Genomic DNA, 26,529 nt, shown 5'->3' on the forward strand with positions numbered 1-26,529 from the left:
TCTAGTCGGCAACAATAGTAATCAGTTTATGGGATTTTCGCGAGAGATTGATTATTATAAAGTATAACCCATATGAATCGTTTCCTTAACTCCCAATAACTATCGTTTGTCTTTGTATCCTTCAACTGTTTACCCATTCCTGTCCTCCAGAAAGTTGACATTTATACACACCTTGTTTATTTTATATTTTGCTTTAATTTATATATACATTTTATTTATACATATTTGTTCAAGTGCTTTGTATGGAATGTCTTGTTTTAAGCAAAAGCAAAAATGTATAGTCGCGAAATAAATAAAAAATCGTCGAAAGCGAAAGAAAAATGAACATCTGACATATACATAATATTTATTTCTTAATAAGATGTTGAGTCACAACTTGCTTTCCAATAGCTGCTCTTTTGCGGGAAAAATTCGCGTAGTTGCATGCTTTTACCAAAACATCTTGATTTTGGAGATGGAACTCTATTCCACTTTGCTTTAACATTTCCCATAACGATTGACGCTAGTTATAGTAAGAACTTCACCACTGAGAATGTCGAGATATCCATTGGCAGTAATCAGGGCAGTTATGGCCAGTCGCCGAACATTGCGTTTAATACACTCAAATATAATCTGCTAGATTAGACATTTATTATACGACAGACAATTATTTACGTACAAGTAGTGTTGGTTATATTTTGTTATTGTCATACCCAACATTGTTTATACTGATTAGTATTTTCATCAACAGATATCCCTAATCATATACTTATTATTTCTAAGCAGTCTTGAATTGAGAAAAATAAACTTTGAGTATAAGATTAAAGAGCAGCACCTTTAACCTTAAACAGCTTTAACTGTTTAATACATTTTAAACATTCGACCGAAAGTCTTGTAGTAAAATGCCATTGTTTTCATTACCTTTGGCAAAACATAAATTTCAACTTGGGGAGAACTTTTACAATCCGGAATATAAAAATCCAATCAAAGAACTGTGGCAGGAAGAAATAAAACAGTTACCCCAAGTTTGAACATTAAACTGAAGCTTTGGAAACAATTTCCAGGGGTTGGTTTTGTGGGATATTCGGAACAGATACAAAATTTTAATTTTTATTGATGTTTTAATTGCTAAGATACGGATGATTTATGTGGATTCATAATGATAATTTATAGTAAATATGTTTATCATGATATTTTTCTTGGGAAACGTTATTATCAGTCATATGGTTCTTTTGTTTTGCAGGCTTCGATTGTGCATATTATTAGAACTATATCTTAAAGTTAATATTTAAGCATTTGATTGAAACGAAAACATTGGAATGAAAACATTGATTTGTGCCAATATGTATATAATCTTGATGAAACTGAAAATGTTTCGCCCTAACGTTAGGAAAATATGGATGGAATAGGTTTTGGTTCAATCTGCCTTTGTTCTATGAAACTCTTGAGTCTCCTGATAATCTTGAACCACGCTTTCTTCACCTGAATAGTCTCTTCGGTTCTTAGGTTTGTATATATACCATTTCGGAGTTTGAGCAGTACGAACAGTGACATTAAAATAGCGAGAGGAACCTTCGTAAAGTCGTACGAAGGGCATGTCGAAAGATACAGGGTATCTTTATGTAAGTTCTACAATTTCTCTTAACACATGATATTCCAAAAACCCTATTCCTAAATGTTTCTGGATCTAAAGAAACGACTGCAGTAGACCAAGTAACGAAGTAAAAATGATCAAGAACATATTTTTGACGGCATCATGTTTCTTTTAGGAAAATATTGGATACAGCGTCAGCATTGTAAAAATTAGCGGGGAACAATATTAGGAACAGTATTATATTAAGTTTTTGTTTCAAAAAAACCGACAAAAAATTATTCCAGTCACATCGGTAACCAGGCTGGAAAAGTCCGGATGTTTTCAGGAATGATTTCTTAGTTGGTCATTTATGGATCGGTAAAAAAGAAACTCTAAAATAACCGAGCAAAAAATGTCAGGAAAGTCATTCAAAGGAAAATTATTCAGTGAGACTTCGAAGAGCTCGTAAAGAATCAATCCAAGAATAACAGGTAGGATTTGGAAGGAATCGCCAGTTTTATTATATTTTTCCAACCTGTTTGTATTTCCATAAACTTTTTTAGTATATTTACTTGGTAAGCATTTTTTGTCATTACTATAGAAACTTTTCTCTGTTACACCAAGGTCGGCACGTCTATGCCGTATTTTAAAAAGTCTGGAAATCCTTCGAAAAAAATGTGTTATATTAAGTAAAACTATTTCTAACTTTAAATCATATGTTATAAGATCCCTTGTAATACATTTTTTGTTGAATAATGAGAAAATAATAATTATTGAACAAAAAAGTAGAAACTGATCTTTTTTAGTATCTATTTATACCAATCTTAAATTATAATTAATAGATATCTGTGTCGTTTGATACAGATATCCTATGAACAAGAGAAATTTATATTTTTTAAACAAGTTCATAACAATATGAGAGAGATAATCAATATATTATTTATGGATTTATATATTATATATGAAATATTTTGTTTATATACCAAATATATTTTTCTAGATTTTAGATTTACACTAACAATCTCTAACAGTAAGTTTTGCTTGCTATTAGAGACTACGAATGCCAAACTATAATTATTCAGAATATGAGTGATACAAGTTTAAAGTAAATACCGTATGTAATAATTCACTTAATGGTCCTTTCCTTTCATAGACTAAAGGCTCTTAATTCTCAGAAAATGTTGTTTATAAATCAAAATATAACCAATAGCTTCTATAAACACTTTCTTCTGACTATGATCCTCTTACATGAGATAATTATTTTACGTTATGTAATATTATAATGATCAGAAAGTGCAAGACATAAGGGCTGTGGTGTTATCCATCATACATTTCTTCGACTAGATCAAACTGTCAACATAAAATAGTTCAGTGTTATGAGGGTCAGTTTAGAGAGGCTTCATGAGACCGACATTACACGCTAATAATTTTTAATATTTATTCAGAAAAAGAGCTTTCTTTCAGCATTGTCGCTTCCTTTTTTCATAAAAAATTCTAAAATGAAAAAAATTAAAAAGTCGTATAATTATATTCAGATATTTTGAGCGAGAATAAATGGATTTTAAACAATAAATAATTCAAATTGAAGAACGTAAATAGTGTATAAAAAGAAAAGTCAGTATAGGTCGTACTTCTATGGCAGATATTAACAGCTAACAGCTTAGCACGTCAGCCAAGGAACTTGCAATATATGGAGCCCATCTTGCTTTTATATTATATGTTAATGATGTTGTATTAGTGGTAACGAAGGGGTTCAAATTAAGATTGTATGGGAGAACTAGATTTGAAACTCTAAACCGCGCTAAGTAAGGTGTAGAAATGGTTTGTCTGAGAATAGCTTGAAAATGAATACGGCCAAAAAGCGAATGAATATAAGCAGCATTAGAAAAGACATATCAGGAAATACTAGAATAAGTACGAAGGATGCTAGCTGATGAGAGAGGAAAGATATATTATATTTGGGAATTATGATGACTCATTACAGTTTAAGGATCATTACCTCGTAATCTTAAGAGAGTTGGAAAACGAGTTTAAGCTTAGCATATAATAATAGAATAGTTGATATGCTGTACATTCTATTCATTTTAGTAGGTACTTGTGTTTATATATAAAATTTAGAAGCACCTGTTAATAGGCAAGATTAGGAAATCGGTGGCATGAGATATTTGCCTGAGGTATAAAAAGTCATGGAAGTTCAAAAAGAAGCCTGATCATATAATAGTAGCCTGCGAGATCTAAAGTAAGTAGAAAACAAATTTTGTGAGCCTTATTTATTAAATATTTAGTTTAATAATAAAATTAGCTGGCTAAATATTGATTAGATGAAATACGTGGTGGTGAATTTATTTGCTATATCTTGTCTTTTAACAAGGGAAAGTCTCGTGTGCTGAAATCGAGCGTTTATATTTCTCATTGATTTTCGAACGTCGATCCATTTTATTAATTGCCTCACACTTTCGGCAGCTTTGGATACAGAACACGTTCTAGTAAAAATTCTTCCAGCATGGTTCGGCCAGTTGTTCAAGGATCACAACTGATTTATAGGATTCATTTATGATACAAGTCGGTGTTTGACAAGATGTTATCTCATATTACTTATTATAGTGGTAAATGTAATTATGGAAATGTTTTTAAGGCCAGCCATAGTAAAAGTATTGGAGTAAACTCGGCTATCGAGAATTCTGAATGAAAGCAGCATTCTTATAGCAGATGAAGTTTTTGACAAGGATAATATTATTTTGTATTTTTTAGCTACCTGTAAGGTATATGACATGTAGTTTACGTGATTTCCGACCGATCATATGGGTGATATCTAGGAAAAGCACAGGATCACTAAACATCACTTTAGTACCAAATATTGAGAGTTAATCAATGTGCATATTTGAAACATTCTAGGAAAGAGAACTCCTTATTTCATTATTAAATTAAAGTATATATTTTACATCTAAAATTGTTATAGTGTCTCAGAGGTTGGCATCTGAATGATCTGATGTTCTATATAGAGCACATTATATGTATATATTTTGTAGTCATATGAATAATTAGAGAAAAGGCATTTAACTTTCTTGAAATAATATTAAGTGTGTTTAATAATATTTTAGATTTATAATATATCAACGGTTTTATAAGGAATCAAGTAAACGTCATAAAAACGTACGGATTGAACATGCTATATTGCTAACTTGGTTTACTGGAGGACAGAAGCATCGTAGTTCAAGGTGTATAACTACCAAATATGGACTGAAATTACTCAAAGTATCCGTTATCGTAGACTAAGGTGGCAGTATAGTTCCTTAATTATGATATTATTTAAATTTTTTCTTTGCGTAACCTTTTACTGTCATTCTTGTCGCAACATTTGTAAAAGTTGTTGTTTCTAATAATAACTTGTTGGTGAATATAACTGATTTCGAAAAATTTGATTCATTAATATTTTTATATTTCACACATAGTATTGCATCCAATTTCCGAAACGTATAATAGATTATTTCTACTAATTCCTATTATTATTACTAACTAGCTGACCCGACAGACTTCGTCCTGTCAAAAAGATTTGTAATGTGGCAGTTTTTGTGCCTACGTATTTTAAAAATTTCTCCTGAACAGAACCATCACCCTGGTGATAGGGCGTTGTGAATAAAAAATAATTAAATAAAACATATATAAGGATTGAAAAGTAAGTAATCGCTTTATTGTTAATCATGTGAATCATAATTATTATTATTATTATCATTGTAGTGCTTTGTGGTATACGATGTTTTTTGTTTGATTACCTGGCGCATAGATAAACAAATCTGATGGTTTTCCAACACGGGAACAGGCAACATACAATTGACCATGTGAGAAACATGGGTTTTCTAGATTAATACCACAAACACTTAATGATTGCCCCTGGGACTTGTTTATAATCATAGCAAAAGCAAGCCGCACTGGAAACTGTAGTCGTTTAAACTCAAATGGCACATCAGTCGGAATCATTGGGATGCGCGGTATGAGAACATCTTCTCCTTTATACTTTCCTTTGAGTATAGTTGCTTCTATCACATTGTTTAGTAATTTTTTTATCGCTAACCGTGTACCGTTGCAAAGACGCGGTTGGTTGATATTTCGCAACATTATAACCACCGATCCAACCTTTAATTGAAGATTGTGAGGTGGCAATCCTGGCAAATCCAGCGAGTTTAAAAATTCCGGTGGATAGTTGACTACATCATCTTGATTAGTAGCCGAATCAACTGATTTATATATCCTCAATTCGCCTGTAATTTGTTCTTGAATTTTGAAATTTAATTCATTTACATCTATGTTTTTTGCAGCCAGTATAGCTCGTTCGCTCAACCAATCATGGTTTCTGTAATTTTGAGAAACATCTGGAAACACCTTCTGAATAAGTTCATCTTTTGATCGAGTTAACTGACAAAAACTTTGAAGAAAGTTAATGCAGCCAGTCAACATGTCTATAGGAAATTTGCCATTACCAATGTCAATGAGTTGTTTAGAGAATATGTTTCGAGATTGGTCATTTTGCAACTGGACACGCATATTCTTGCTTAAATGAAGTACTTTGACATGTTTCCACAAATTGGAGAACTTTAGACATGCATTGAGTTCATCAGCTGGCGTTGATCGTGGAATCACTGGCAATGTTTGACGAAAATCTCCTGCTAATAAAATCATTGCACCACCAAATCGGTTATTATTGCTACGTAGATCTTTTAAGGTTCTGTCTAAAGCCTCCAAAGATTTTTTATGTGCCATCGTGCATTCATCCCAAACAATCAATTTACATTGCTGCAAAACCTTTGCCATTGCAGAGTTCTTCGAAACGTTGCAGGTTGGAGTTTCATTGCTTTGCATATTTAATGGCAATTTTAGTGCTGAATGGGCTGTTCGACCACCTTCAAGCAAAGTTGCTGCGATTCCCGACGAAGCGAGTGCAAGTGCAATTTTATTTTATGAGCGAATTGTTGCTAATATTAATGAAATCAAAAAAGTTTTTCCTGTACCACCAGGTGCACCTAAGAAGTAAATCCCTCCAGTTTCATCATTTGTTACTTTCATAAGAGTTTCAAATACATACTTCTGTTGTTCATTTAACAGTGGAAGATTTGTTTGAATTAATTCTTTCAAAGCGTTGAGATCATACAGTCTTTCTCGATGCAACTCTTGGTTAAAAGCGTCATGCATTGGACGATTGGGCGCGGTCAGGCCTAATTGAATTAATAGTTTGTTTGACATTATCAAGCACATGTCCTCAATTGAAATCAATGCTTCATTGTAAATTTCTTCACTGATTTGAATATTTGGATTTCCCATTCTATTCCGTATTTGATACAAAATATCATCACACATATAATCTTTGTACTTCATCCACAAATCAATTGGGTTTGATAGGAAGCATGTAGATATGATTATAGAAAACAATGTTCGTATTTGATGAGCGTGTGATGATATTACAGCATCATTGAGAGTTTGATCCCAATGAGCGTCATTTTCAAGCAATTGCAAACGTTGACAGGCTTCTCTGTAGGATCCACACAATTCACCATCAACAGTTCGTAACTGTTGAAATGATGTTGGGCCACGTACATTGACTAATAGCAGTCGTAAATAAAAACATTCATCATTGCTTGGATGTACTGAATAAATCCGGCCAATCGCATCGGTGGAATATACATCTGTATATCCTGGAACTGGTTTTCCTTGTTTCCGTCGTATAAATCTCATTGAGGATTGATTCCAGGTATAATATTTTGGCATTTCAGAATATAGCAATGTTTGTGCGAAATCATCGTTTTGGCATGTCTCAAAAAAACTGGTTAATGTAGTAGATGGTGGCTGAGCAGCTCTTTGTACTGCGTTCTGTGCTGTAAAATACACTCTTTGTCCATTTTCTAAATGCACAGCTAAGTGAACAACAGAAGGGTGTCTCTCATGAATAGGAAAAGAAAATATTCGCCAAACTGCTTCATTACTACTGACATAGCGGCCCATTTGGTATTGGGTAACTTCATCATTAGAATTCTCTGCACCAATTCCAATCACAGCCATATCACTCCCTTTGGTTACATATTTGCAAATGTATTTAATCGATTTCACTGAATGGCAAGATTCAACGTTGATGTGTGCTTTGAATGTCTTTGATAAAATGGGTGAATATGGAACAATCCAACGATTATCTATTTCAATATCTTGTTGATTTAATTTGACAATTGTTGATTTTCCATTGTCTGCTGTCGATCTGCGACGATACAATGGATAACCGTCATTACCAGTAATTGTTTCCGATATTAATGTCCGTGGATATCGTTTTGAACATTTACCATCCATCATACACGGTGAATTTTGATTAAGAGTTCCACGGGGACCATGTATCATGTTTTTGATAACTACCTCATGCAATCCAGGATCTACTTGTACATTAGGGATTTCAGCTGATATCACTGCATCAACTTCATTTGGCCTTATCTTTTCAACCAACCAAATCAAAATGTGTGCATGTGGCAATCCTCGTTTCTGCCACTCCACAGAATACATCCAGCAGCGTGTCTCACCAAACACATTATGTTTTACGATAAAATTCATTAAAGATTTCAACTTTTGTCTAAAGACTCTGGCTGTAATATCATGACGATCAATGGGTGATTGCCCAGAGAATAACTCCTGCTTAATTTCTATCCATTGCGGATTGCATGTAAATGTGATGAACAAATCTGCTGTACCATAATGACGAACATACGACATGGCATCTTGAGCATATTCGTGCATATGCCGAGGGCTTCCGATGTATGTTGCTGGAAGAATAGTCATCCGACCGACATTCTGTGCATTTCCATCAGTATTAATCGCACCTCGAAGGTGAATATACTCTTCAGATCGGAGTTTGGTTTGATTCAACCTAATGAATGTTAATCTCTCCGTTTCAATTTTAACATACATGTCAACAACATATTTGTGATATAATCGCCGACATTTCAATATGTGATTATCTTCATTTTCCCGAATCATTAGGCGGTATGAATAATAGTTCATTGAACTGACTTTTTTGTTGGTTTCAGAACCTGCAAACAGATTTTGTTTTAATAACATTCAAATATATAATATAGTGACTGAGATATTATCGCCATAGCTACACTAATATTTTAGTTACCTGTAATGGGATTTATCATTTTTATTGATAAATCGTAGCCATCTTCACCTTGCCAAAATATAATGGGATATTGCAGTGCATCATATGAGCGGTGTATTTCCTTTATACGTTGTAATTGATCATTCCGACGATGTAAAACAATATCACGGGATTCCAAATTTTCTCCAACTACAACGATAGCAACTTCATCAATAGTTGGTGCATTAAAACGTCTTGTATGTTGACCTGCAGGTGTTTTATTAGCTCTGATTACAATTTTGTGATTATCGGATGGCATCAGATCCAGGGCAGTTTTAAACAATATAATCAATTGATTGTGTTGATGAAATAAAATTTGTAATTGTTCTACAATAGACCTCTTTACTAAATTGTTATGTGCACAACGCAGATCAATTTCTTGTGGTGAATTGCCCATAAAATAAATTTGCAGGAATTTGTTGTCGCTATCTGACACTGGTAACAGTGAACCTGCTCTGTGATATATTTGCCTTTGTATCTGTAAATAAAAAAAATATTATGGTGTGGTATAAATTAATGGATTGTCAGTGATCAAACTTAAATAATATTTGATCTTAAAAAGTATATATTTAGTTTTAACTAATATCTATCAAATATAAAATATAATAAAAGTGTCACTGAAACTGAATCACCATATAATATGATGACTAAGTGATATATTTCGTAATGATTAAGAAATTGAAGATTAGTAACACATCTTAACTTTGGTGACAGAAAATTTTGTTCGCTAAAATAATTATGAGTAACTGCTATAATACATACCTTGAAAGTTGGCATAAAATTTTCCCGAACTGCATTTGTTGCCCCAAATGAAGTCATTTGAAAGCAATTGTTATATTGTTGGATATGTGTCAAAAAGTGTATAGAATCTGTTCCTATTCCTGAAACCAATGAGTACAATGGTTCTGGTGGTGGATCCAATGGTATCAATTTCACTTTACCATTTGCGCAACACAATCCATTGGCTTTGTTTTTGTATTTTAATGCCTTACAGTGTGAGCAAACCAAGTTCATAGAACCAATAACAACACATTGGTAGTTACTGTAGTCAATTGACACATCGTAACTGAAAGCAGCTCGATTCAAACTTGCGCGATTATTAGTTGAATGTCGCGCTCGCGCTTCACGCGTTTGTGATATCCGAATTCTTTCACGTTCATTTCCGTCGTCACGTTCTTGTGCAGTACGATTAGATCGGTAATTAGCTTGGTTTATAGCATTTCTGGTTCTTCTACCTAAATTGCTTCGTCTTATAGGAGGCATATCAAATATAAATTATTTTTTCACTAATCACGAACTAAACAAATACTAACTAACTAAACACTCTGCACAAAACACGATATACGAATTTGTTTCGTGTATCAGTTGACAATTCATCTGTCATCTGTCAAAAGTCATCTGTAACAGACAACTTTTTTTTTAAAATTTGATATGACTTGAACTCAAATCCTTTTAAGCCGTACGAATTGTTTTATTTATTTAAAATTTGGATATTAAAAATAATAAAACACTGTTGGTAATGCGATTTTTGTTTGACTGATGTAATGACGTGGAAACTGATGCATTTTATCTCGCGTGCCGAAACTAATACAAAAGAAACGCGAGTTTCGGAACGCGACATTAAACTCCTCCAACTATGTATTCTGTGCTCCAACGCACACACGCACATTGTTTTGATAGATATGATCTTTGACGTTAGGAACACACCTACATTGCTTAGACAACAGTGAGTGCTTGTAATTTAATATGAACTTTATACCATAGCAATAAAGCTCAAATTGACTACGTTTTAGTTACAAATCATTTGTATGGGAAAAAGAAAAGGGCTATTTTTAGGGTTTTTCCAGCAATAATTCTAATTTTTCTCGCCGTAAAAACCATCCTTGAACTTCAACGAACATTTTAAAAAAAGATTTGCCCAAATTGGTCCAGGCGTTGTTGAGTTATGCGCTTACCAACACATTTTGCGATTCATTTTTATATATAAGAATTCTATTTTTCTGGGACTTGCTAAAAAAAGCCCCTCAATAAATTGAGTTTGTCTAGGTAGTCTTCAACAAATTCTAAAACTTTCGATAATAAAAGCTAAACCAGCGAATCTCTCGATTGAAAAATAAATATCCATAATAGGAAGTTCTATAATTGGCTCAAAAATTAGACATATATTGAGAAATATTGAAATCCTGGCATAGTTTTTGTAGAGACGTGCTGTGATATTCATAAACCTTGTCACATTATAAGAACAATACATTTACAGATATGTGCCTATCCTTTGTATTTAAGAAGAAAAAAACAGAAATGTATTAGTTTTCTAAAAATATTTGTCTTCAGATTCATTTTTTCGCTTAATATTTACTTGCTAAACGAAAAAAAAACTTGGACTTAAACTTTACCAAATGTATTGGCTTGTCGGGCTCAAATCTAAGTTACAATTCGATAACAAGATATTATTTTATAAATCTATACTTAAACCTGTTTGGTTATATGGAATCCAACTATGGGATGCCGCTAGCAAGTCTAATATATCCATCATACAACGGTTCCAAAATAAAGTGTTGCATGCCATTGTCGATGCTCCGTACTATATTTCAAATGAAGTGATACAACGCAATATTCCTATAGAAGCAGTAACCACCGGGTGTAATTCAACGTGTTTTTGTGAAGTACTTCGAAAAAGTGTCAGTGCATCCCAATGTACACGGCAATCAGCAAAATATGTAAAGTGACAATGAAGTGCGTGGATTAAAACGTTTAACACCATCCGATCTGATTATTGGACCAGAATAGGCTCTAGAATAAGTTTTAAAATAAGATTAATTATCTAAAATAGTGTTTGGTATAGGAGATCACTTAATGAAGCGATTTTTTACATGCAATGTATACATGATATAAACATAACAAATACTTATTGACCTCTGGTCAGATTGTGGAACCACTAAGAGTAATATTATGTACAATATACTTGAAAATAAGTTAAATAAGCTCTGTTAGCTCCATAGCAATTAATATTAAATTTATAATAGCTATAAATGCACGAAAGAGGAAACAAAGATCCATCAAATAAGCTAATATACAGGACGCAATATAAGCGTAAATGCATTCCCTTTATGCCGCTTTACTGGTTGAATATAATCAGGAATTCCTTCTGAATATGAACGCTTCAACCTCGACTATATGATTATTGAAATATTCCTCTTGAACTTAATAAGACGTCTATATTGGATACGTAATATAATTTGTAATAATAGTTTATTGAGGATGTAGTTTTTCCTTCAACTGAATTGAATTGGTTTTCTTTTTCAAAATTAAATACTTATAATAGGGTGAGGCCATAATGAACTATCTTAAAAAGTTTATAGTTTTGTCCATAAAAATATGGAAGATAAAAATATTTTAAATTTTTGTAATATATATATATATATATATATATATATATATATATATATATATAAATATTAAAGTTTCTTTTTACCAACTAGTGGTTTACCTGGACTGGACCTACGTGGGCTCCGAACCACGGTCTTCGGCATTAAGCCTACCGAACGGCGAGTGACCAACTTCGAAATCGTCCCAGAAGACATCCGGTCTCACCCAGTCTGGCTACTGGCGTGACTGGGATCATTTCCCTTGTCGGATTTTACACTTTTGCCTCAATCACGAATATTAAACAATCACAAACATACATTTACGACCATGTCCCAGCAGGATTCGAACCAACAGCTATCGCAACAGTAGGAGGACCGCCCTGTTGCCTTTACCACTGCGCCACCAAGCCGGCTTGATGAAGAATATTATACGGGACTGCCAAGTCAAGGATATTGTAAATCATCATGTAGTAGTATAAAAAATATTGGAAGATGATCCATTTTCCCGTCCATTTCGTGACGATTTTGGAATTATGACATTTTTACTTAAAACTGCATAACCCGATGAGCCTCGAATCATCTACATGTATTTTCATTTCATATATAGCCACTTTCGAACGCAATTATGATATACCAGTACGACAATTATGATCTTCACCGATTTTATGGGTTTCGATGACCTAGTCAGGCCGGTATTCTCCTTGGCATTGTTATTAATAAAGGGAAGAAAGACCTCGCGCAATATATTTATGACTAATTAACAACAAACGAGAGGTATATAAGTACGTTTTAATACAAACCTTCACTACAGATCATATCGTATCATACCACACCATATCATACTTAACATACATGATATTATTTATCACTTGATATTATGTTTAATGCATTATATATTCTAACAGAAGTTTGATAATAATTGAGGGTAGTTTTAATAAGTATTTAACATTTTTAATCGCAAAATAAATTTCCGAACGCACCCATAAATATTTGACAATTAATAAACATTTCGATACTATGTGAAAATTTGTATGGTAGTGACAGCGACACTTTGTAGCGGAAAACAAAATAGTTATTTTTACTATTTTGCTCGGAATTATTCTATATTGGCTCGCTATATAAAGCTACCCAGGGCTTCTCCAGATATTTCAAAAAAATTAACCATATCGGTCCGTTTGTTCTCGAGTATCGGCGCGACTAACGAATAGCAATTCATTTTTATATAAATTGTAACCGCTGTGCATTCTAACAAACAGATAAATGGTAACAAATCTTGTTACGGTCAGTTAGAATATTTAGACATATATAAACTTATTTTCTCCACCCATACTGTGAAATACAAAAATAGTTGCATATATTAATTAAACTATTGATTTAGCAAAACTAAGTAAGAGAAATTAGGAAATTATCTAACGCTATCAATTAACTAAAAATGAAATTTGAGATATGACCCATTTTTTACATTTCTACTGATTTACTTTCTAGAAATGTTTTAGTATTAATCGATAATATTATGATCATTAATATTGCTCAAAAAATCCTCTAAAGAATCAAAATTAGTTCACAAAAAAAATGTAAAAGACGGATCTGTGGTCTAGATTAGTTGTAGTGAAGTGTAAATTAGAGGATGAGGAACTAGGGAAATAAAGACAAATGAAGTAACATTCCTGCTCTGATTTGACACAATAAACAAGGTTGAAGCAAATTTATTAAATTAAGAAAAACAATTAACGAAGACTCACATTGGAATGATTAAGACATATTTAAAATATCTATAAAATGATATTCAAAAGATAACAAACTGGTGCGGTATATTTTATAATTATATACTACATTAGGTTCATGAATAGCTAGAGTTTATATCCACCGCTAAACATTAAAAAAAATTGTTAAAATTGTCTAACCGAAACCACTCTTACCACCTGTTTTGATATGTCCGTATGGTTTCTTGATTAATCTTGTATTTCAGTAGACATATTATACAAAACATTATAAAAACCACTGGTAAGCTTATGGACATCCTGTATATAACTTCAGGTGATATTCTCATATGTTGAGAAGAATTAACTTATTTGGGCGTGCAAATAATCTTATTTTAAATGGCATTGTAACTGACATCAAATAAAACATATTTATATGATCAAAATCTGTAAGCAGAGCACTGTATATGAACTGAAACTAATTAACACTGCTCTAAAATGTATACCTACATAATTAGTTAGCCCCTTGCAGCGAATGGGCATCACATAATCCTAATTTTTAAATCAATCCGATTGAACTCGAACTTCCAATAAGCCTGTTGCCATAGAATTTACTGTGTATTCAATTATATTTAACGCTTTCACTGATTGGTTTTAATCGTTGCCAGTCTACTCGTTAATTGCCAATTCTGGTATTAGACAAAGGCATTACATGCATCGAGATCCATAATTATGTTCGTGGTATTAACTAAGCGGCTGCTAACAGACGATATATAGCGAGAATTTCAGGGCGGTTTTATCGTTAATATCCGTTGAGGGTATAACAAAGTTTGAAAGTCTTAATACGTATAAGAATTGTTAATTAATTTAGATGGGTTTTTTTAATAAACTAAAATATTTATATATTATCTAACTATTAAATTGTAACTAATCATGAAACACTCAAAACTTAAATTCAACCTTCATTAATCTTGTTATTTTATGAGATGAAGTATATTGCTGAAGCCCATCTAAAACTTTTTCAAATATTTAAAATATTGGAGCTTCATTGCTTGAACTTTGTTCATCAGCGCCTTGTGATTACAGATCGATGGAGTGTGGCTTAGTTAACACACCATTCGAAATGAAGAAAAAGTGCAAAAATTTACCTTTTTCCGACACTGATTCGATATCTTGCCAGATGGGAGAAAATTGTCGAAACTGGTGGAAAAAATTTCGATTAATACGAAGAAATTCGATTTTACAATTCTTCTAAATGCTTTTTGAAATTAAAAATAGTAAAAATGCATGTAACAACCCAATAATTGTTTTGACTGATCTTAATATCCATCTAAAACGAGTGATTCAAAGGCTTTGTAAGAATTTTCAGCTATTTTGATGCCAAACCCATTCATACCATATCTCAGCTAGTTCACGTAATATCAACTTATTATCAAAATAAATAATATATAGTGAATAACTATTGCTTAAGTGACATATTATTAATTATTTTATTAATAGCGCATTTTGTTTTATCGGTATTTGCTTATTTGTGCTTCATATAAAACAAACATTATAGGCCTGAAATAATCGAGGGAGAGTTTTCGCAAAGTCTATTAATTTTATGCTGAAGTAACTACCTAGTTGTCATTTCGCTTGAATATTAGATTTTGTTATATTCCTTCATACCTACATATTAATAAAAGGAAACTAACCGTAAATCACCGTAGCCAATAAAAATATAATATCCTTTTAATTTCCCTTCACCATTTTGCTTCATGAGATATAAAAGTTTATCGTCTTTTTCGAAACGCGGAACGTCGACGAGCAAAGCAATAAACATATCGTAAAGCAGGCGATTTGCGACAATAGTTAAGTTGTTCCCAAAGCCAACTGCGAAACTTTGCAAATCAGATACACTGTTTAAATACGAGAAAATTATGCGATTAAAAAGTAGAGCCGGTGGAGTTTGAATTTTATTGATAATTATATCGGAAGGGGAATTATTAATGGGTAGATTAGGAATAAAATATCGTCGATAGTCGAGCATGAGGATAAAGAGGGTAAATAAAGTTCTACTGGTTTTAGTCTTAATTTCATGCAATGTTCTTCTGACTGAAGTAGAAATAAGAAATCATCAAATTTTTTGTTCAGAATAATGATTATAGAAAATTCAACTAATGAGAAATTTATGAAAATCTCTACAGAGTTGGTGAAATCCGAAAACAAAAGCATTTTTTTAATATATTGTCAGCTATAATATAAATATATATTTTTTTAACGAAATCTGAACATATGCAAACAAGTTTTTTTGTTGCCTGTTTGTGTATATTATTTCTTTTGTTAAGGTTCTCGCTCTATTGAATCAAACATCTTTGGTGATAAAACGTAATGCTTTACAAAACATTAAGCTGATATTCTACCGCATTATGGGAACTTTATTTCTTTTTAAGCTGTAATAATACATTCAATGATGTTGGTCATTATAAGAGAGAAAAAGTTCTTTATTCTAGTATATTTCCAAGTCAGTGGCAGTATAAAAAAACAAGTATATAAAATGTATATTATATTTCCTAATTATCTTATTTATAGACATTGTATTTTCAACTTATGTTACTAAACATATATTATGATACATTTTTAAAATATGGACAAGTTGATTAGTGTAGCTTCATTCTTGTTAAAAAAAACGATAGTTTCTAGTGAATAGCTACGTTCTATCCTTAATCTTCAGTTAACTGATACATATTAACGACACGTCTAAGTAGAGAGGCAGATAATAAGTAATATAAGAAGAAAAAACAACGAATGAGAGGAAAAAGGGATAGAAGTCTTCAGAAAATAGTTGATGGGGAAAAATTATAAGGCACAAATTGAACACAGAGGTAATACAAATCAACTCAGAAAGGCGAGGGACGAAAACGATCAAAAATTGACGTAAATGAAAAATAAAAAAAAAGGAAAACGAGAATTATTATTATCATGTGTTCTGTGCAAAAAACCTATAAGTAAACCAAGGCTGTCTCTTTATAACGTTTTATTTTGTTTCTTTGTAATATTTTACTTCCATTCAGAATATATAGTCTATTCGAAACAGTAGTAACACACGTGACCTGTCAAAACGTTGCAATATTGCCTCAGTAACTCTGAGTTTTAGTACATTACAAAAATGTTATGTACTATAATTTATTTCGACTTTGTAGTACATCTAAGGCATATATTATCAAAGAATATAAAACTATAATTAATTATACAGTCACAATAATTTATAGGTTAGAGTTCTTTTATTATATATAAAATGAACTTTTTTCCTCACTAGTACAGGTAGAGTTCTAGTAGGTTGTAAGTTTTTTTATGTAGTGGTATACTCCGAAGGCTTAATCCACCTAATTCATATTTGTATTGTATCTGAGTAATATATTTTACTTTCATTAGAGAGCATATTTATGTTTTACGCTTAGTTGTTGTTTCCTTCGAAGCAATATTTCCTTTTAAAGTTATTATGATATTAGTATATTTCTCTATAGTTTGTCCGATAAAAATACATTTAATCGCTGCATTCTTCTTAATACATTTTCCATATCAACAAAATAGTTAGTATTAGTATTATTTTAGTTAAATTAGATTTAATTAAATCCCATTTAAGAAAGTTTAGTGAGCGTTAGTTCTCGAGATAGTTATTTGAATATGTTTTAATAAACAGACATTTATTATTTTAATTAATGTTATATATCAAATACATATCAAACTATGAAATAATATTTTAGTAACATATGATATCATTTACCGTAATAAATTGTGGTCGAATTTCGGCCACAGGGCGATCACTAGTAGAATATAGATTATATATAAATATAAATTAATGTATAGTACTATAGTAAATAAATTAAAATACACACTGCACACACAGAAATTTCTAAATGAAAATTTTTTAAACGGTAACATCATAACTATTTATTTAATAATTTAAATTTTAAATATACGACACAAGATACAATATTGAAGATTCCGTAGTATTGCTTTCTGAAGAATAATATAAGAAAACTACAAAAACACCCTCATATCGAATAAAGATTATTCTTCCAGTATCCATAATTCGCCGTCATTACATTGCCTGAAACCCTAATTTGTGAGTGAAAGTAGTCGGAATATTTAACAGAAATCAGAAAATAGATTGAATTTCGTTTAGGACCGGGGAGGGCGTTATTCCTATAGCGATTGAGCTAATTCTTGTAAAATAATATCATGACCAATTTGGCTAAAATGTTTTATGTGAGAGGGACCGAAATGAAAATTAAACTCGAAAGGTATCATTTACATAAATTAGCCTGACAGAGCCGGTCCTAGTGGATTATGCGTCCAGCTTGCCTGCCCGCCTGCCACTTTCTTTACAGCAGACAGAACCTTTAACGTCAACCCCTTTACGTGACACGTGTTCCTGAAGGATTTCGTTACCACTCGCAGGTCCACTTTGGGTTGATTTATGGGTAAATCTTCTAAAAATTATCGTACTCAATAGTCTCGGATATATATTCTTCGCTGTGACCTAATCCCATTTATTTTTTTATCCTCAAGAGGGTATTTTTATACTGAATATTAACAACATAATGTGTTAGATCATTTCATGGTATTTGTTAATGCCAAACTATAAAAATAAATATTTTATTATTAATACTTAATTGATAGAGATAGACATGACAATGAGACAAAAATTAAGCTTTATATGCTTATTTACAGTATAGGTAAGATGATCATTGATCAATATAGGAATAAAAGTGAATCTTGAAATATTGTGTTTCTTATAAGTTAGATTACAATATAAAATAAGATATATTCGTGCACCAGAACTTGCCGCTCTCTTAAAATAACCTCAAAAATCTCTTTAAATAATCTTTGTTAAGATTCTTTAACCCAATATAATGAGTTTGTCACCCAGCCAAAATAGATTTATTTAAGTAAATTCCCTTTAAAGTAGCAATGTAGTTTCTAATCTATGGCACTGTAACAAATATTTTCTTCACGGAATAATAAAATTTGTCACTATTTAAATACATAATAGCTCTCTCTAAAATTAACGATTTACCTTGAAAGACTGAAACCATTAATAAAGGATACTCGACTCAATTTGTTTTTATATGAAAACACTCCAGTATAGCACCAAATTAAAAGTTATTAATATAATTGAAACATGATATTAAAAAAGAAAGGTTTTTTATGTTGTTGTTTCTAGATTTGGCGCAGACAATGAGAGATATGATACGGCATGAGTCTTCATTTTAAGTTAATAAAGATTTTATGCAGTCAGATTGCAGAATTGTTAAAATGTTATATTTACGATAGAGCCTTAAGAATATTTGGGATTAAAATATATATATTTATACAAAGTAGCATGTTGGAACTGGCAATAGTTAATTTTGATTAGTATACCGGCATAATAGTCGTAAGGACTACAACAAAGTAGTAATAGATTGTAAAAGTAACTAAACAAAATTAACAATTGGTCCAAACAATGGATAATCAGTTTGATAAGACTAGATCTGGCGATGTTAATTTTACTTCTTATTAAAATTACAAAAATATCAAATTGGCCTTTTTAAAAGAAATTCTATCCACAATAAAACGCCAATAACAAAATACTGGTGTATAAGCAAATCCTTAAGCCCATATGGACATATATCCTTCATATATGGGGTTGTGTCGAGAAGTGTAATCTTAAAGTAATTCAGCTATTTCAGAACAAAATATCGATGAATGTTTTTAGTGCAGTATGATAATTCAGAGATAGTAATCTGTATAGAGATTTGAAAAAGAACAGCACTAACGAGATAATTAAAAAACTTGCTCATAATTATTAACAAAAACTTCTCCACCATGTTATTATTCAGGCAATCTGGCCTTTCGACGTTAGCACGAAACTCGACAAGAGGTCTAAGCCTTTCAAGTTGGTGTGGTGTAATGTTAGTGCAAAAGTAGAGCTCAGTACTAGTTTACATAGTATCTTTACATAGTATTAGATAATATTACTGAAAAACAAGTCGATGCTACCTGAAAGCTATAATGACAAAATATTTACTGAAAAATAAATCAGCCGAGATGAACACGAAATATATATAATATATATATATATATATATATATATATATATATATATATATATATATATATATTCATATATAGATTATAAAATAAATTAACTTTTTTTAAACTACCAATTCAATTTACTTTTATTTTTGATTTAAGACATCAATCGATAATTGTTAATCCTATTAAGATCTCAAATCCTTTAAGTATAAAATATTGCTTTTCAATCTTCAATTGTAATAATATATGCAATAAAAAATGTAGTATAAAATAAAAAATATCCCTAGATAAGTATACTTTACACGATGTAGGTAACATAGCATTCAAAAATTGCCGATATTTTTTTCTTAATAAACTTGTGTAGACTTAATTAACGCTTACTGATGAATGGTACGATTAATATTATTTAGATCACGAAGAATTTTTTATTCATTTGGCTTTATTATACTGTTTTTATCTATAATTCTGATGGAGGTTCAGCTAACAGTTCCTTCATGTAACATTATAATCAGTAGATGTTAATTTGGGATGTTGTTCTTTTTAAAACATTCTTCTTTCCAAAAGGGGGGAATTTAATAAAATATATTTTTCTACAGCTTCAGGCAATCTAGTTTTAGTAATATATCTTGCTCTTATAGATTTTTCATAAGAAAATAATAAATTATGGGATTTAAATTATTTTTCAATCAATTAATAATATATTTTGCGAACTGTAATTATGACAGTGATAAAATATTCTCCTTCCGTTTATTGCGTGAAACCAATCAATTCAAAAGGTCGAAATTACCAATAAATTTTGCTTTCCCAAACGCTCGGGCCACTTTTTCATAAAAAATCCAACTAATAAGCTGTAACAATACTCTATTCCTGATACAGCAGTACTGCACTCCCGACTATTATCTTAGTTCAAAGAACATCGTTTTGAACCAATTGATGATATTGAAGTCGAATCGAATTAGGCGTAAACCATTCCAGAATATGAATTCAACCGTTTCAAAGGCTAAATAAAAAATTGACATAAATTATTTTGTATCTAAGGAGATTATATTGAATTAAATGGAGATAGTTTTAAATATTAAATAAATAATGTTAACTAATGAGTTAGTGTGATAAAATGGACTCAGAAAAATAACTAAATAAGTTGTAATAGTGGTTAGTTAAAATAAACAGTCAGGTTTTCAAATCCAAGTTAATCTGATTTCCTGCAAACGCTCGAGTAGATTAAATAGATCCCTTACCAATTTCTGAAGCTATAGTCACCACATAAATCAGGCTTGTGTCATTAAAGGAGAAAATCAGTAATGGGGGTGGCTCTTATCACAAAACAAGAAGTTTACAGGTTAATTTTCTAATAATAAATTACTTCAAGTAAAACTAATGGCATCATAAATCTACCCTACCGGGAAAGACCAAAAATCTTCAGTAATCTTGGAAAATGTAGTGTTATTACTCGATAATTGATGTCGCTATTTTATAGTTGGGAACTGAATGCTTTAAGGTTGATTATAACGCAATTAATAATTTTAAACTATAAATTCACCTGATTGTCGACTGAGTTTAAGAGACTTAGGCTTTTAAAAAAATATCAGTCTCTCTATATAAACATTCTTTATACTTTCGTGTTTTATTTTAAATATGTGTTTCATTGAGTGCTTTTTCCGAATTTATTTTATCGTTTTGGCAACGAAGCTCTTTAGAATTTTATTTTATTCATCGCTGAATAATGATTCCTCAATTCCCTATTGAGAAATAAAACTAATTACTATTGATCCCCACAGAGTCCTTGTATTTTACATTCACCGAGATAAAATCTGGTATAAAAATACTAATGAGTAAAATTGCCTCAAAAGAGAATTTTTGCATTTTTATTTATATTATAACCGAAGTATGCCAAACTAGCTCCAATAAATTCTTTGTAACATATAATCATAAAATTCTTTATATATTGTGCTGCATCGTTGACAATATATCAAAGAGTATGTTGTATTTAATAGGATGGAGCTTTTGAGGAAAGCAATGGTGTGTATAGTTAGTGAAATTTATACGCAATAAATATACAAATAAATTGTATTTTTGGAACTATTCCTAATACGTGATATTACGAATTACTGAATATTTCAATTATTCATTTTTGTGCACCCTCCCTAAAATTTGTTATATATATGGGGTTTCAGCTGATTTTTAGTGAATATTTTCGGCATTCTCATGTTGGTTTTCAAAGATAACATAACCATAACAGCGTAACTAACGTTAAACAACGTTAAAATATAACCCTTTTCATTCACTGCTAGAAATAATTTAGTGAAATGAACGAGAACAGGCTAACTGGAAACATCATGATAACCTTGTTATCATTAGAATTCATTTCTACCCCTGGTAAATGTAAAATTATTTATGTTAAATTATGTTAATTATATGTACAAAATATATAGATATTTTGTCATATTAGTAGTTGGTCATATTTTTTGAGGTAGTGATCCCTGGCATCGAAAATTGTCTGTTGTGGGCTCTTATAAAAAAAATTAGTAGCGTGTTGCAGCTTCACTAAATATTAATATAGGCACTGTGACTAAAATATTTCAAAAGCAAACAACAATGTAATGTTATGTTTACTAAGGAGAAACCGCCCACATGGGAAGCCGGTGAGGAATCGAGATCATCATAATATTGGCTCTATACAGAAGAAAATATATTAAATATATGAAAAAAGTTAATAGTTCTTGGAGCTGATTTACTGTTTTCTTTTAAGTCCAAAGTCTACTACAATGGTGGAAAGAACAACAACCTATTTTCGATTTGGTTCGAAAATAATCTGTGGAAAAACTTACATAAACCATCAGTTGTTATTATGGATATATGCAACAATTTAAATATAATAAAATAACACTACACTCTAAACCATTGTGATTGTATAACTAATTATTGTTATTTAAGTTTTTCTATTATATGTGTGTGTATGTTTGAAGGCAAAATAAATTAAAAGTAAAATTTGATGCGACAACATTGCGAGGTTGTCATATCATACATTTTTATTATGTGTCTATATATTCAGTGTACAGCCAAACTCAATATCAATAATAATCAATAATGTGTAAATTAAAATAGTGTCCAATAAAATGTGTAAAATAAACTGGGACTAAATCAGTTTTACAATTATTCTTTATATCTGCTTGTACAGTAAAAAAGTAATTAACACATTTAAGGACTTAATTTTTTTACATATTAGAAATTAAATAACATATTTATAATAATTATATAAGCTATTAAATTTATAATAACTAAATAGCTTAAATAACAATACAAATAGCAATACTTGCCACATTATATTATTATATTTATTGCATTAATTAAGAAACACCTCAAAAGTTCTCTAAATATTCAGATAATTACAAAATTCTATGGCTAGTTCATAATTTTTTCTATTTATCCCATATATTCCATCAATGTAAATTTCTTAGTTAGTTTCTTTTAATTTCTCACTACAAAGTCTTTTATACTCTTTTAGACCGTAATATTTTTCATAATAAAAACAATAAATATATCAGTACTTCTTGGAAGAAAATTAATACTTTGTTTAGCAATATTTTTAAATAAAATAAATTGTTTTTTCTTATTTATTTCACTGACCTATATTTAAAGCAGTAAATAGTATTGATAGAGTGTAGCTGATTGCACTTAGTTCCCTCATGTTAGTAAATGTGTACAATTTTTTTTAAATTATTACTTTACAATAACCTGACATACTACAGCTACAACTAGCTGGTCTGTAAAATTTCCCTTTTCATATTTTTTCAATGTGTTGTATCCTACTTCGTTTCCATATGCCATGATTTTCAACAAAGTGGACTTAAATTACGAAAATTGAATTAAACTAAAATTTATTAAAATGTTTCCAATTTTTTGTCTTCATGCACGAAACAACATTAATGACCTATACCTCCAACATTTAATTGGTACCTTACATTTGGCGTACGTTTCCTTTAAAAAAATCTAAACTTAAAATAAATATTTGTGTAAATCTACATGGCCGGAATAATTCTCCTCTGGAAATTTATAAGAGTCTCTTACTTTCGAATTTTGCTAATTTATGTTAAAATATAGAATGTTTCAGATTTTTGTAGCTTTAGTCTATTTATAATATATTTTTAACTGGAAGACTTAACTAGTAAAATGAGCAGGAAAATCTACAGATATATTAAAAGGAATATTAAATTTTTGTTAGCAGCATTTGGCAGTATATTCGACATAATCTATGACGTGCATTGGCTGTATTATTGAAATACTATATATTTTAGACTTTATATACTAAACACTATATATTTTGGAGTCTCTTTTTACCGACCACTATATAATGTGGGCTCCGAATTACAGTCCTCGGCATTAAGACTATCGACTGCCGACTCATCAACTTAGAGATCATCCCAGAAGACGTCTGATCTTACCCAGTCTGGTTACTGGTGTGATCAGGATCATTTCTTGTCGGATTTTGCATTCTTGCCTTTTATACAAGCACAATTAGATATAATCATAAAAATAAATGTATGACCATGGATTCAAATCCGCCACTATCGCAACAATAGGAGGACCGTCCTATCGCGATGACCAGTAAGCCCGGCTAGTACCTATCTAGTTTTTAGTGCTTTTTATTATAGTGAAACTGATATATTTTTAATCCATATGGCATATAAACTTTAGCTTCCCATATAAAGTTTAACTCCACAAACTTCACACTCCTAAAGAAGTTTGAGAACCGTATCGAAGTAATAGACTGTAAAACGTCAAAAACAATAGTCCCACATTCTAGTATATTATAAACGGAAATATTTTAGAGAACATACTATATAATTTTGCTAAAACTATAGCTATATGTAGCATTATGTTTTCTTTCAAATCGAAATTTTCAGTATAAAATAGGATGGAACATCTAAATTATATCAAATATTATATAAACGTTTCCGGTTTTTGATGTAAATTATTCGAGTTTAAATCAGAAACATACTAAATCCTCGTGTTTGGCAAGTAACACAAAATTCCACTTAAGCACCGAACGTAAATAACGCAAAGTTTGCCGGGCGAACATTCTTCAGGAAGAGGAAGAGGGCATGATTCACTTGCAAGATTAATTCGTTTGTTTTTACCTTGAACTCTGGCTTTCCGTTTAAATCTCGGGGGAACATGCAGGATCACATTTTAATATTAATACCTTCGTCTCGGTCCCTCCTTATTTAACATCTGGGATATTAATCAAAGCCGTCTTTCAAGTCATTTTTGTAATTAGCAATATTATTTTATTTTTAAGTTAGTGGATGTGGTGCTTGCATGTGTATTGATAATTTTCTAAAGTCTTTGGCACATTATATTTTACTTGTGATCGCCCTTTAGCCGAAATTCGACCACGATTTATTTAGTTAATAATATTTCTCTCAAAATAGAGTATAAAGGATAATTTAAGAGTTTATGTTAATATTACTAAAACTTGTTTTCAGCATATTTTCAATATAGAAGAGCATAAATATATGTGATATGTAACATTCACTAACTATTTTACAGGTCAATTGAAAAGTCCCCGGGCTGACACATAGATGGCGCTACTAGAATTAAATCCATATGTTTTTTAGTTAGCCCTAACCCTCAGAAGATCCGTATTTAAAGCTGATGGCTGTCGGATCATTAGTTTGTCAATTATAGCATTTTGAGTGAAGCAAATTTTGTTATTGTGAACAAAATGATAAAAAAGAATTTCGCGTGTTGATAGAATATTGTATTTTGAAGGAAAACAATACAGTTCAAACAAAAACTTGGTTTGATGCCGAGTTTCCGGATACTGCCCCAGAAAAATCAACCATCAAGGCTTGGTATGCTAATTTTAGACGCGGTGAAATGAGCACGGAAGACGGTGAACGCACTGGACGCCCAAGAGAGGTTGCTACCGACGAAAATATTTAAAAAATCCACAAAATGATTTTGAATGACCGTAAATTGAAACTGAATGAAATAGCAGACACTTTAAAGATATCAACTAAATGTGTACATTATATTACTCAGGAATATTTGGGTGTGAGAAAGCTCTGTGCAAAGTGGATGCCGTGCGTGCTCCACGTTTGAAGATGATTAAGCGTAATAAACCAGAGTTTTTGCGTCGATGCGTGACAATGGGTGAAATATGGCTCCATCATTTCTCTCCGTAGTCCAATCGACAGTCCCCGCTGTGAATCAGCTCCAAAGCGTTGTAAAACGCAACAGTCGGCTGGCAGGGTTATAGCGTCTCTATTTTGAGATGCGCATGGAATAATTTTCATTGAATATCTTGAAACAGGAAGGACCATCAAGAGCGACTGTTATATAGCGTTATTAGACCGTGGAACAAAAATCCATATATTTGGCTTCGAAATGCTTCCTCACCGTATTCTCTGGCGTAGATCTGGCCCCCAGCGACTATTTCTTCCTCTCAGATCTCAAAAGTATGCTCGCTGGGAAGAAATTTTAATGTGTGGTCGTCGAAGCTGAGGACTATTTTGAAGCAAAGGACAAATCGTACTACAAAAACGGTATCGAAAAGTTGGAGGGTCGCTATAATCAGTGTATCACCCTTGAAGGGAATTATGTTGAATAAGAAAAAATAATTTTGCCGAAAAAATGTGTTTTACTATGGTAGGCCGGGGACTTTTCAATTGACCTGTTAGA

This window comes from Rhynchophorus ferrugineus, unplaced genomic scaffold (assembly GCF_030347505.1).
Source record: "Rhynchophorus ferrugineus isolate W39M unplaced genomic scaffold, kcgeb_rfMv2 rfM2, whole genome shotgun sequence".
Classification (NCBI taxonomy): domain Eukaryota; kingdom Metazoa; phylum Arthropoda; class Insecta; order Coleoptera; family Curculionidae; genus Rhynchophorus; species Rhynchophorus ferrugineus.